General features: G+C 37.6%; 1 long non-coding RNA gene across 1 annotated transcript in view; it reads left to right on the plus strand.

Moving 5' to 3' along the window:
- Nucleotides 1–14104: 14104 nt before the first annotated feature.
- Nucleotides 14105–15027, plus strand: part of LOC128112171 (uncharacterized) — a 48630-nt gene continuing 47707 nt past the window's right edge. Inside the window, exon 1 of the long non-coding RNA XR_008218866.1 lies at nucleotides 14105–14215. This is a non-coding gene — a long non-coding RNA (uncharacterized LOC128112171). The remainder of the gene's footprint in view (nucleotides 14216–15027) is intronic.

Raw genomic sequence — 15027 nt, forward strand, 5'->3', positions numbered from 1 at the left:
AAGGCACAAAAATATTTTCCACAAAATCATAAAACCATACAAGGAAATTCCCCCAACCTAAAGGAAATGTCTCAAGAAACACAGAAAACACCAAGCAGTCTGGACCAGAAAAGGAATTTCACACATCACATAATAACAAAAGACTAAATACACAAAACAAAGAAAGAATATGGAAAGTTGCAGATGAAAAAGACCAAATAATATATAAAGGCAGAAATATTAGAATAATACATGGCTTTTCAATGAAGACTCTAAAAGCCAGAAGGACCCAGACATGTATGTCCGCAACCTCTAAGAGACCACAGATGCCAGCCTAGATTTCGATACATAGAAAAACTTTTTATCAAAATAGATGAAGAGAGAAAGACATTCCATGACAAAAAAAAAAATTAAAGAGTACCTCTCTACAAATCCAGCCATACAGAAGGTTCTAGAAGAAAAACTACAACCTGAAGAAGCCTACTAAACCCAAGAAAACACAAGGAATAAATAACGGCAGATCAGCAAATCAAAAGAAGGGGAGAAAATCCACAGCACAACAACAGAACAGGAGGAATCAACAAACACTGCTGACTGATAAATCTCAACATCAACGGCCTGTTCCCCAGTAAAAAGACAAGACTAACAGAATAGAATTAAAACAGGATCCATCCCTCTGCTGCATCCAAGAAATACAGCTTAACATCAAGGATAGACATTATCTCAGGGTAAAAGGGAGGAAAAAGATATTCCAAGCAAACAGACCTAAGAACCAAGCCAGTGTAGACATTTGTAATATCTAACAAAATAAAGTTCAAACCATAACTAGTCAGAATATATAGGGAAGGTCACTACACACTTATCAGAGGAAAAATCCACCAATATGATATTGCAATTCTTAACATCTATGTACCAAACACGGGGCACCCAAGTTCATAAAAGAAACACAACTACAACATAAATCACATCTAGACCGGCACCCAGTGAGAACGAGTAACTTCAGTACCCCATTCTGACCAATACATGGGGCATCCAGACAAAAAACTAAACAGAGAAATTCTGGATCTACCTGATGTGATAAACCAAGTGGACCTATTAGACATATACAGAGCCCATGTTCAAAAGAATATACCTTTTTCTCAGCATCTCATGGACCTTTCTCCAAAATTGACCACATAGTCGGACACAATACAAGTCTCAACAGATACAAAAAAATTGAAATAACACTCTGAGTCCTATCTGATCACCGTGGACTAAAGCTGGATATCAACATCAGCAGAAAAAACAGAAGCTTAGAACTCATGTGAACTGAACAACTCACTGCTGAATAAAAAATGGGTCAAGACAAATTAGGAAAGGAATTTAAAACTTTCTGGAATTAATGAAAATGAAAACACAACATAACCAGACTTATGGAACACAATAATGTGGTTCTAAGAGGCAAGTTTGTAGTTCTAAGTGGTTAGATTTTTTTTAAAAAAAAGGGAGATTTCATATCAGTAATTTAACAGCATATCTGAAAGCTATAGAACAAAAGAAAAAAAGAAATCACACCTAAAATGAGTAAAAGGCAAGAAGTAATCAACTCAGGGCTGAAATCAATAAAACATAAACAACCAAACCAAAATAAAAAAAAATAACTACAAAGAATCGGTGAAACAAAAGTTGGTTCTTTGAAAAAATGTCAATAAAATTGACAAACACTTTGGCAAATTCCACAACCAATTTTCCAAACTAAGACTGTCCACCAAGTACCCTAAACAACCCAAATTTTCACATCTGGTCCCAAGGTCTTGAAATTTCTGAGTATCACAGGACTGGAGAAACTGCTCAGCACTTGAGAGCATTGGGTGTTTGTTCTTTCAGGGCATCTAGGTTCGATTCCCAGCACCTACATCAGGTCACTCACAACCACTGTAACTTCAGCACCAGGAAATTTGACACCCTCCCTAGCCTCTAGAGACACCTGTTCATATATGGTATACACATACATAAATAAAAATTAATCTTAAAAGAATATAGAGAAAATCCTAAAATGTTCTTGAACAGAAAAAAAATCACTAAGTTTTGAAAAACATATTGGTATGAATTTTGGAAAATCAACACAAATTGTATTAGAGAAGATTCTTCATAGTAATGAAAAAAAGGAGAGAGGTTATTGGTAGCTAAAGAGATTAGTAAAAGCATTTGATGAGCAAACATAAGGACCTGAGTTAAATCCACAACACCCATGTGAGAGGCCATCCACTCTATGTGGACCCCACAGTTGTAGAGAGTGGAGATGGGAGGATATCAGGAGATTGGCCAGCAGCCTGCCTCCAGGTTCAGTGAGAAATCCTGTCTGAAAGGGTTAAGCAAACTGTGATAATCAGGACAACATCCTCCTTTGTCCTCTCAAATACACAGGAGCATGAGCATATAACACACACACACACACACACACACACACACACACACACACACACACACACACATACACACACACAGGGAGAAAGAGACAGAGAGACGGAGACAGAGACAGAGAGAGAATTTGACAACCATTTCAAAATTATTCTGAGAGAGAAGTACAAAGGCATTTTCAGACATGTAAGAACCTTTGTTCCCTTCATGGAAAATTACTTTAGGATTTGTTCTAGAAAAGCTGAGAGAAAACCAACCAGGGAATGGGAGGAACAAATAGAAACCCCGACCAATCTTGAAACCAATTAATATAATCACAGAAATTTATATCAAGTAATCAAGAATTGGATGAACTGTAAACCTCTTTTGAGATTTACAGAAATCTGTAGAAGACTATTTAGAAATGCTGAAGACTACATAGAGGGGAAATACTAAAGGAAAGCTAGGAAGCACATGACCAAGCAGGCTGCTGTGCAGAAAACATATGGGGGGATTCTAATGAAGAAAATAATGCCACATTCTTGTCAATGCACAAAACAAGATCAATTTTTTAAAATGGAGTTTTAGAGATTCTGTCAGGCATATGCAACCTTTTGACATTGTGACAGACATTTTTATCTACAAAGTTCATGCCCAAGACCCATGCAATTAGGTTAGGAAAGCGAAAATAAATCACATTCATGAAAAAGTCTCGTAATGTTTTATGTTAAATTTATAATTTTGGTACTGGGCCACATTCATATCTACACTAAGGTGCATGCATCCCACAGCACAGGTTAGACATGCATGTATTGAAATGTCACCAGAATAAAATATGTGTTTAAAAATACTTCACGATAGCAGTGTTTCATATAGAATGTAAGGATGTTTAAATATACATTAAAATATTGAAAACTATTTATTTTCATATCTCTTTGGAGGTATTTCAGAATTTTAATGTATCAATTATAAAAATCTTAGTTGGTTAGGAAATAAAACTTCTTTATCCTCAATATCATAGAACAAAGAAGTTGAGAACTTTATTATTGTTAAAGAGGAAAATTAATAAACTGTATGGAAAGATATCTGAGTAAATCACAGACTACCAGAAAAGCATTTTAATTAAGCACGTTGTTTATTTGTAATATCAACACATAAAAACTAACACTCTATGTATTTATGAAGAAGCTAAGTTGAAGAAAAACATTTACAATAACAGTCAGAATGTTTAGTTCCCTGACCCACAGTTTTCTTTGTTTTTATTGTGATGAAACTCTGAAAAAGCTTGCTCATACAAAGCAATGTGATCTCATTTAACAAAAAGATGCACCAAATTTGATAGAAAAAAAAACCAAACATCATTAAAGGCCATAAAAAACAAAAAGATAAATGAAAACTATGTATTTTTATGTATGAAAGGGCAATGCACCATGATGCATTTAATGTCCCTTAAAATTATGTAAAATTAAGCTCTATTTTAATAAAAATTCTGTTCAAGATTTTATGTATTTGGCAATATGACCCTAAGTTTAAAAATTAGAAGGACAAGGAAGGTGTATTCTTGTGAGCAACTTACCCTCCTGGCATTAGAGTTGTCCTAGTGTGTATAATAATAGCGGAAAAAAAAAAAACAAGAGAAAGGCGTAAAGTGATGATATAGACAAGAGCCCAAATAAAGACGGAGGTGGCCTTCAAATCACAGAGGTGTTTGTGCAGGGATAATTGATTTGAACCACATGCATTGCAAAGTCATGCCAAGCTCAATAACTTGAGTATGATGAGCCCAACAAGATCACCTTGCTTCAAATGGACGAGTTTTTTTTTTTATCACACACACACACATACACACACACACACACACACACACACACACACACACACACACACACAACACACAAACTCTAAAATTGTGGGGCACAGTAGCATATTTAAAAGGGTACCTCTGCCTCTTGATAGAAAGATAGACTCAATTACAAGTTTAGAGATCCAAATTAATAGCAATTACCTTCAATGTACTATTTATAGTATTGGTTAAGGATGGATAATTCATTGAGTTGATACCTTTATATTTCACTTTAAAACCCTGCATATTAAGAGAGATATAAGTTCTCACTACCCTCAAATAAGAGAATAGTGAACCCTTTCATTTTTTCTTTGTGATAACTCATATATATGTGTGTGTGTGTGTGTGTGTGTGTGTGTGTGTGTGTGTGTGTGTGTGCGTGTGTGTGTGTTTAATATTTAAAACCATCTACTTTCCAGAGATTTAAAGGTTGGCGTATTTATATAGAACCTCTTTTGAAATTGTGTGATCTTTCTTTCTACTACATCAATGGATTTTATTCTCTTCTCCTAAATACAGTGTCCCATATGTTCACATTTTACAAGGACAGATCAAATATGCTTTGGATTATGTGTGAATTTCTGGTAAAAGCTGCTAACCCACCCTTTTCACAGTGCATAACAACACAATAGGCTGACACCACACACAAATTAAGAACGCACATAGTAAATATTTTTTCTTAAACAGTTCTGGTATCTTGTGCATACTCTCTTAGGGAAGCAGCTAATTTTTATGACACACACACACTTTAGAAGGCTTGAACAAAATAGTTTAGTGTTCACGGTCATTCAGTCTGTTGTTTCTGAGCAAGAAACATGGTAAGGACAGTTTTAGGACCCAAAAAAGAATTGCCATGATGCTGAGTCTGTAAACCAGAAGTCGGATACAATCTGTTTTGTTTGTACTGCTTTCTCTATATTACAAAAAAAAGACAACCATGTTCATTAGATGCATATATGTCTCTAGCACTGAGATTATAAACATATGCCACATTGTAATGAACCATGCTATGTTATAGAGACATTAGCATAGTGATTATGTTACCATTCAAAATTATTTCAGAATGCAGTCATCTCTGGTGATATACATACCAATTCCCAGGGAAGTATAGTCATATGAAACATATATAAGTCTTTCAGAAAAACTAGACAAGAATGAACAATACCACTTAGATCACTTGAAATAGGTTTTTCTTGTCAGACTTACATGACATGGAGCAAACCTGAGAGCTAGCAGTTAATTTTTTACAATACAGGCAACTTAAACTTGATGATTCAGCCTCCTGCAACTCACAATCACATTTTATTTTTCAAGATGTTCTGAGATGAAATCCCTTATCTTGGCTCAAAATACCTCCTGTTTAGGTATTGCAAAGCATGCCAGCACCATTTCTAGCATTTATGCTAATCCCACTTGCAATTTGGAAAGAAAACAAACATCAAAAACAGAGTATTTGATTTTCCCAAATGAGAGGGCTTCCCCATCAACATCTTGAAACACCAATGAACATGCACGGTGCCCCACCTTAAGCACACAGAAATATGAATAAAATTATCAAAGTCCTTTTTAAAGCATTGGCATGTCATCCCAAGTGCAGGTTAGAATTATAAAATACTTCCAGATCCATGGCTACTGGAGACATTTCACTGATGCATTCCAGGTTTTTTTTTTTAAAAAAAAGCAATAATATAAGATAGAATTTGAGAGAAGAAGATGGGTACACTTCAGCTGAGTACCTCTCCAGGCCTGGCTCAATCTATTGTATCTGGCCCTAACAGTGCAGCGTAACTCTGAGAACTGCCACCATGGATGCTTAACCGAGACACTGAATGGAATTCATTCCTCAAACAATAATGAAAGAGGGGTATATGAAATGCTGCACATTTTCATGGTATTTTTATCATAACAAGAGAGAAAACAAAACAGTTAGCTCTTCAGAAGCAATGTTCACAGATCACTCTTTAGAAAGGCAGTGTTACCGTGTGAAATAACCAATAATTATTACAAAGCATGTCAGCCACAGCACATGCCTAATTTTCATTGCATTTTATCTAGGTATCTTTACAATGCTCATCTCAATAAAGAGAGATCGTATGTGCTTTAATGAAAGTACTGTTTCTGTTCTTCCTGATGTGAGTTCTTATGACATTAAATAGCTAAGTGTCATCATACAGAAAGTTTAGGTTACACTTAATGTTTTTGGCTGTATTTGGCACAGTGCCATAAAAAGGGAATAAAAGTGGTGCCTGCAGAGGCACTTACCAATGAGAAGCAGAAAAGATTCATTTTGGTCAGCCGTGGTCCCTTGCTGCTGCTGTGAGACACTGTAAGGTCCCTGTCGCTCTTTCTTGCCTTCACAGCTGTTCAGACAGTTCTCATGGGAGATGATCATAAAATCAAATCCCTGCCATAATCCAGGGGATTCTGAAACCATCAGCAAATGAGATAAGTCTTTATTGAACAAACAAGTTCCCAAGTTAATGAAGAACCCTTACTAATAAAATGAAAGAACGGAACCCACAGTGATTCCCTGTAAACAAATTTCAAATGTGTGGAGGAAAAGCATCCTGTGAACACCTGTGTGCTTAGCTAACTGTATTGAGAGAATGAATTCTCCACTAAAGAAAACTTTACTGTTCATTGTTAAATAACAAGTTTCCCTTCAAAGGCTGGGGAATAACAGCCCTCCCCCATGCTTGGTACCTCTTACCTCCTATTCCTCTTTTCTCTTGTGTTAATTAAAAAACAAACAAACTTTGGAGGTCAGTAAGACAGCTGAGAAGGTAGAAGCATTTGCATGCAGGTTGATGACCTGTGTTGTCTTCCCTTGAATGGCATGAAGTGCCAGGAGAAAGCCATCTGACTTCCATACAAAATAAATAAAATTAAACACTGATCCCTAGATGATAGGACACAAAACAATCACAATTTTCTGGGAGCAAAATATGCACAATGCAGGCATTACCAGTCTAACGATTAAGTGTGTAAAGTTTAGTAGGAGGTACCTCATAGTGTTGCACAGTCATCATCATGCATCTCCAGAACATTTGTGAATTCCCCAACTGAACTTGGACCCACTGACTACCAACTCCCCATTTCCTCCTCCTCCTCCAGCTCCTGACAATAACGGTGCTCTTGAGGTCTTTGCTAAATGTCACTAATCTACCTAATGTATATGGTAAACATTTGTCCTTTTTATGACAGGCTTGTGCTGTGGATATCTGTATGCTGTGAATGAGTTGCTCTGATTGGTTAATAAATAAAGTGCTGATTGGCCAGTAACCAGGCAGGAAGTATAGGCAAGACAAAGAGAGAAGAGAATTCTGGGTACTGGAAGGCTGAGTCAGGAGATGCTGCCAGTCGCTATGAGAAGTAAGATGTAAAGTACTGGTAAGCCACAAGCCACGTGGCAACTTATAGATTAATAGAAATGGGTTAATTTAAGATATAAGAACTAGATAGCAAGAAGCCTTAGCCATTAGGCCAAACAGTTTAAATAATATAAGCATCTGTGTGTTTATTTGGATCTGAGTGGTTATGGACCTGGGCAGGACTAGAGATAACTCCAGCTACAGGCTTGTTTTGCTTAGCTTGTTTTCAAAGTGTCTCTGTGTTGTCGAATGTACCAAAATTTTATTCACTTTAAGATTGAGTGACATCCCATTTCATATTGATGTCACATTTGTTCACTCACAGGTTTTTTTTCAGACATGGGGATCACTCATACTTTTTAGTATCTGTTACCAATGCTGCTGTAAACATAGGTGTAGATGCTCCCATTTAAGTCCCTGTTTTCAATTCTTTGGATCTATATCCAGTATTAGAATTACTGGATCAAAAAGAAATTCTATATTCAAAAGGAACCATTACCCATTTTTACTCACAGCTATTTGACTTTATATTCCTATTAAACTTCAGACAGTTTACAGTTTTTTTTCTAGTCCCCTATCCTAACCACCACTTGCTATATTTTGGCTTCTCTTTCATACTTGTAATTTCTGTTCTAATGGAGGTCAGCTGCATCTCCTGGCTTGGATGTGAATTTGCCTAATGACAAGAGATGGAGTGGCTATTAGTCATTTGTATATTTTTTGAGGAAATGTTTATTCAAGTCTTTTGACCATTATAATGCACTTATTATTTTTTATTGGGGTATATGAGTTATATAATCTGAATATTAATGTCTGATGTGTGATTTGTTAACATTTTTTCACGTTCTTTTGTGTGCTTTTTTTCATTCTGGTCACAGTGTCCTTTGATGCACATTCCACTGTGTGTATGTATTTTATGTATGTGGAAAGGTTTATATACAAGCATTTGTTTATCAGGTGTGTGTGTGTGTGTGTGTGTGTGTGTGTGTGTTTGTGTATGTGCCTGTGTGTGAGCATGCACACTCGTGCACACATCAACTTCCATTGTCATTCAACAGGAACAAAAACTTGGGTTTTACAGCAGAATTTTTCACTGGCCTAGAGTTCATAAATTAGTCTAGGCCAGCTACCAGCAAGCCCAGAGATCTGCCTGTCTCTGCCTACCCAGAGCTGGGATTACACACCTTTATTGCCCATGCATTTTATGACAGGTCAAAGAAATCATTGCCAAGCCTAATATTTTTTTCTTCTAACCATTTTAAAGTTACAGCTCCTATATTTAGATCTTTCTTCCTTTATTTTTACATATGATATTAGCTGAGTCCAAAATTATGGGTTCGCCTATGTGTGTCCTGACTTTTTCAAATACCAAATGTTAAAAGTCCACCTGTCTCAATTGAAGAAGCAATACACCCTTGTTGAAAATAATTTGAGTGTGTGTGTGTGTGTGTGTGTGTGTGTGTGTATGTGTGTGTGTGTGTACTGTTCCATTGCCCTGAGGGTAATGGTGAGTTTAACTGTTATGTGAGATGGGAACTATGCAATTCTCTCTTGTCCTTCAGCCCTTTTATTTTTATTATTTGCTAAATATACTAGTATATATTCATTTCAGTTCTGTGTGATAAAATATCTTAACAGTAATGTAAAGGAAAAAAGGGTTTGATTTCAACTGTAATTCTAGGTTGTTGTCCATTATTGTGGGGAAATTGTAGCAAAAGAGATTTGAAGCACCTGGTTGCCCCATATCTACAAGAGCAGAGAGGAAAGTGCATACTTGCTTGCTTGCTTGTGCTCAGCTCACTTTCTCCACTCTTACACAGTTCAGGAACCTGAGCCTAGGGAATGGTGCCACCCATACTGGGGGTCTTCTTCCCAAATCAACAAACTTAATTAAGAAAACTCCCTGCATGGCCAGAAACAGGGAGCTGGATGGCTCAGACACCAAGGGTATAACCAAAGATATGAAGAAAAAAAGTCAATGAAGTGATTCTAATAATATCCTGGTATACTCATAGATTGGTGCCTAGCCCAATTGTCATCAGAGAGGCTTCCTTGGGAGCTGATGGGAGCAGATGCAGAGACCCACAGCCAAACATTAGGCTGAGTTCAGGGAGCCCTGTGGAAGAAGGGGAGGAAGGATTGTAGGAGCCAGAGGGTTCAAGGACACTAGGAGGACATGACCCAAAGAATTAATGAAGCAGGGCTCATAGGGGCTCACAGAGATTGAAGTAGCAATCATGGAGCCTATGTGGGTCTCTACTAGGCCCTCTGCAGACATGTTGTGGTTGTTTAGCTTAGGGTTTTTGTGGTCTCCTAAGAGTGGAAGTGAATGTGTCTCTGACTCTTTTGCCTGCTTTTAGGACCCTTTTCCTCCTACTGGATTGCCTTGTCCAGCCCTGATATTAGGGTTTGTGACTAGTCTTACTGCATCTTGTTATCCCATGTTTCCCTCATCGCTCTGGAAACCCTGCTCTTTTCTGAAGGGAAACAGAGGAGCAATCCATCTGGAGGAGAGGGGAGATGGTGGTGGGGACTTGGAGGAGTGGAGGGAGGAGAGGCTGTAATCTGGATGTATTGTATGAAAGAAGAATAAATAAAAAGAAAAGAAAAACCCCAACATATACATGCCCACACACCAATAAAATGTACAGATTCTCTCACTGAGACTCTCTTCCTAGGTAATTCCAGGTTGTGTGAAGTTGACAATTAAAATTAACCACAACATAGTATTTCTAAAAGTTGTTTACTTTTTAATTTAATTTAACTTTTACTATTTATTTTTCATTGGTCAAATTACATAATTTCATATTTTTGTATATAACATGACATTTCAAAAACATATGTGAAAAAGTTAAATCAAACTAATCAACAGATGCACATACATTAAAATATACTGGCTTTTAGTATCTAAAGTATCTTTAAAGTATCTTTAGTTCTGGGATTGTACATGGACACCAATATCCACAGATGATACTGATCCTACATAAAATGTAATAGTATTTGCATGTAATCTATACACATCTTCCCATCTGCTCTAAATAACTTGTATGTCACTTTAAATACCCAACCCAATACATATGCTTTGCAAATTGTTGTTAAAAGAATGATAACTTGCATAAATATTCCATAATATATGTGGTGGTTAATATTGTCAGATGATCAGAATCATGCAGGAGACAAACCTGTAGGCATGTCTGTGAGATAGTTTCTAGACTGGGTTCACTGAAGTAAGAAGACCCATCCTAAATACAGGTAGCACTATACTATCCTATGGGGTTAGACCCTGGACTGAATAAGACGGAGAAGATAAGCTCAGCATCAGCCTTCACTTCTCTCTGCTTCAAGACTGTGGATGGATTGGTAACAGCTACACCCTGCTACCATGCCCTGCTACCATCATGCACCATACCCACTCAAACTGTGAGCTACTTGCTACCATGCCCCGCCACCCTTACGCACTAAATCCACTCACATTTCAAGCAAAAGTAAACCTTTTTCCTTGAGTGGTTTCTTTGCTTATCACTGTGTATTTGACAAGAGAAATGAGAAAATTAACTAAGTATGGGCATGTGCATTTTTTCTTTTGAGGACTTACTCAGGCCACAGTTGGTTATTCCAAGGAATAGGAACCAACAAATGGCTGCCATACCACAAAACGGTGATATCAAGCTAATTAATAAATGCATTACTCCACCTACTTATTTGTGATGAGTAACTTAAAATATAAAATATTAAAATTTTTCAGCACAATACCTTGATAAATATATTCAACATATTACAGATCAGTCTCCTAAACTTAGTTTTTCTAACTAAAGTTTTACAGCCTTTAATAGATACACTTTCTCTTCTTCCTACAGTCCATGGTGATTACCATCCTATTCTCTTGTTCCTGGTGAGTTTCTTTTGAAAATAGATTCTTCTCTAATACAATGCATTTCCCTCCCTCTACTCTTCTCAGCCCCCTGCCATCTCCCCTCTCCCCCAGGATCACTCCCCTCTGTTTCCTCTTCAAAAAAGAGCCTCCAAGAGACAATAACCACACAGGACAAAACAAGATACACCAAGACAAGGCAAAAGCCCTCACATTGAGGCTGGACAAGGCAACCTAATTGGAGGAAAAGAGTCTCAAGAGCAGGCAAAAGAGCCAGAGACACATCTGCTTCCACTTTTGTGCTAGGAGCTCACTGTCCTAACATATGCACAGAAAACCTGGTGTAGAGAGCCATGTAGGCCCCGTGTTTGCCACTGTATTATTCTCATATTAAGCCCATGTGAGCCCTGCTTAGTTGATTCAGTGGGCCATGTTCTCCTGCTGTTCTCCATCCCCTTTAATCCTATAATCTTTCTCCCCCTGTCTTCTGTGTGGTTCCCTGATCTCAAAGGGGAGGACTTGATGGAGACCTCCAGTATAGACTTTATCTCCACATAATGTCTGGCGGTGGGTCTCTGCACTGTCTCCCATCTACTGCTGGAGGAACCCTCTCTGACGGCGACTGAACAAGGCCCCGATCTATGAGTATACCTTAAGTGTTTAATTACACATGCTTGTGAAATCATATCTATTTGTCCTTCTGTGCTTGACTTATTTCATTTATATCCTCCAGATTCATCCACATTGTGGCAAATAACAACATTTGCTTGTTTTAAAGTAATTATTCTGAATTCATTACTTAACATGCCACCTTTTCCATCAATTATTCACTGCATATATATCCAAACTGAATGAAGTCAGTATGCCATAGAGACATTTGTGTTCATGCTCATTGTGGCATTGTCAAAAGAGTCACAAGATATGGATCCGTAACTGTCCATCAAAGGATGAATGGACAATGAGAATTAAGCTTAGATCTTTCAAGTAAGTTTCCACTTCAGCTGATCCTATCCTTTCCCCATGAATAGCACCTATTACTAAAGAGCATCTAGAGTTTCCCACTTTCTTTATTTATCAATACTTAGAAATTTCCATTTTGGAGTATTTACCAGTAAAAACCATGTTGAGTTAGTAGAACCATACTGTATGACTGAGATAATTTACTCAAGATGGGAATTCTTTATACATAAGCTTTGGTCTGTGGATGGAAGCTGCTTCAATGATGCAAGAGAATTGTGAAGGGAGATGCAGGATAATACAGTTGTGTTATCCTTCTCACAATTTGAAGATTAGTGCAATGACTCAAATCATTAACCCATAACAACATTGTTTTCAGATCCTAGATTCAAGCCTCATACTTGACCATGTCATTTGTCCTTCTGATTGCCTGCTCGTCTCTTACGGCCCCTAACAGCTTCTGTTGCAAAAGCTTTTCCTAAAGAGACAAGAACAAAGATCTGTTGTCCCAACAGGATACCAAACTCAGACTAAAGTAAACCTGTCCCAAAGTCCAACTTGGCACACCAATTAACTAATTGGACGTGTTTAGAGGGTATGGATGAAGGGCTACTTATGGCAGTGTGGCTGAGCCTCCAAATGCTGCTTCACACAAAGTTCCACCTCATCATGGATTACAACTTCATGGAATTTTTCTTCTGATAATATTTCATTTTATTCTAGCCTCACTTGCAGCGGAGGGAAGGGAGGGCTCCAGTGTGAGTGAGCTGATATAGGACTACTCCAACAATATTGTTGAAGCCAATCCAATAAATCCCCTTTTAATACATGTTTATGTTATATGGTTGTGTTCTGGAGAATCCTAAGACAGAAGCTATATAATGTTATTTCAAATCTAGACAATGAAGTATCAAATAACAGAATTTTCACACATACGCAAATTATAATTTGGATATAATTATTTCCTATACCTCTACTTGGATTCAACAATTAACAATAGGACATTGTAGCAATAGCTTTGCCTAACATTCTGTCTTTACCATTTTTCTTTCTTGCTACCATATTTTAAGCAAACCCAAGACCTCGTATTATTTCAATCTCATGTATTCATTAGCATCTTTAAAAGTTTTTGACATTTTTCTTAACAACACCACAACTAAATCTAAAATTTATTCCTTAATAACTTTAATAATCTTCCTATGCCACGCCCCTCTGAAAAATATGGAGCCTGTTTCTTCAGTCTCTTGAATGTGAATTAAGACTATGATACTTGTAGTAATTAAATATGACAGAAATATCATGGTGTTAGATCTAAGCCTGGTATTATTTTATTCATATGTTTCTTTTCTTTTTTTCTGCTGTATTAAGGTATGATGGTGAACTGAAAATTACATGCATTTAACATGGTATTTGACAAATGTATATACTGTGAAATAAATACTGGCACTTAACACAGTTATATTTTTTGTGATGAGAACACTTAAGATCTGATCTCTTAATAACTTTTGAGTGTACAATACAAATATTAGTGCCCAGGTCTCCATGTTTCACTACAGATCTCCAGAAGTTACTACACAGAGTGAATTGCTTCTAACTTTTAAAAGACCAGCAGTTTCTGTTTTCTTCTTGTTGGATTCCAGCCATCCTGTTGTGAGGCAGCCCCAGGTTCACGTGAAGATACCCAACTACAGGCTCCTGTGACAGCTCCAGCTAGTTTCCAAGGTGACAGTGAGCATCATTGTTCTAGCTTGGTGAAAGACGTCAGCTGGAAAAAATATTCACAAGCTGCTGATGACCCGTCCCACCCCAAGCCTGGTAAGTGCTCTAGCAGAGACCTGGCCCCTCTGAGGCCTAACCAATGATAAAATCATGAGAAAATAATTGAGATTGAAGCAGAAATTTCTCTCACTGGCTAGGGCTGTAGGTAATGTAGAGTCCAACAAGGAGAGACAAGGGGACGGTGTCCAAACGCAGGAGTTACTGTGTCAGCTATTTTTAAAATGGTATCCAGTGATATGTCCACGATTTTTCTCCCCCTGCCCTTCTCTTTCAACTTCTTAATTATGATTGGGGTGCAATAAGGAAGGCCCTGCATATTCTACATTATAAGATCCCATTTGACTTCAGTCTGTAGGAAGTAATGTACACACGAACAGTGATAATTGCTTGTTTGCTCTGAGTTAACCTTCAGTGTGGAAGCCATCCAAACGACTGGCTCAGGAGGAATGCAGGACTCAGTGGCCTTGGTGTTTGTGACTTTTCTCCCTGCTCTAGTCAGGAGATGATTTAAAAAAAAAAAGCAAAGAATCAACACCATCAAACTCAGAGAAAGACTGACCACTCAACCAGAGGGGCAGGACCAAAATGGAGTGGTTGACTGCCTCCATTTCTCTACCCTATACACTCTTCTGGTTGAAGACGAGATATACGACAGCTGTTAAAGAGGCTATTGCACTGTTTTCTCTGGTTGCTGGACCCCTGAATATAAAACAGCTTACAGATTTAATTCCTGTTTCTTGTCTGCGTGATGAGCAGTAGGGCTACTTATATTCACGCTCACATGCTATTATGAGGTGACAGGTTTTGTGTGTATGTGTTCCAATAACATCTCCACGTGTCTCCTGCTG

This window comes from Peromyscus californicus, unplaced genomic scaffold (genome assembly GCF_007827085.1).
Source record: "Peromyscus californicus insignis strain IS unplaced genomic scaffold, ASM782708v3 Scaffold_16__1_contigs__length_79575227, whole genome shotgun sequence".
Taxonomy (NCBI): domain Eukaryota; kingdom Metazoa; phylum Chordata; class Mammalia; order Rodentia; family Cricetidae; genus Peromyscus; species Peromyscus californicus.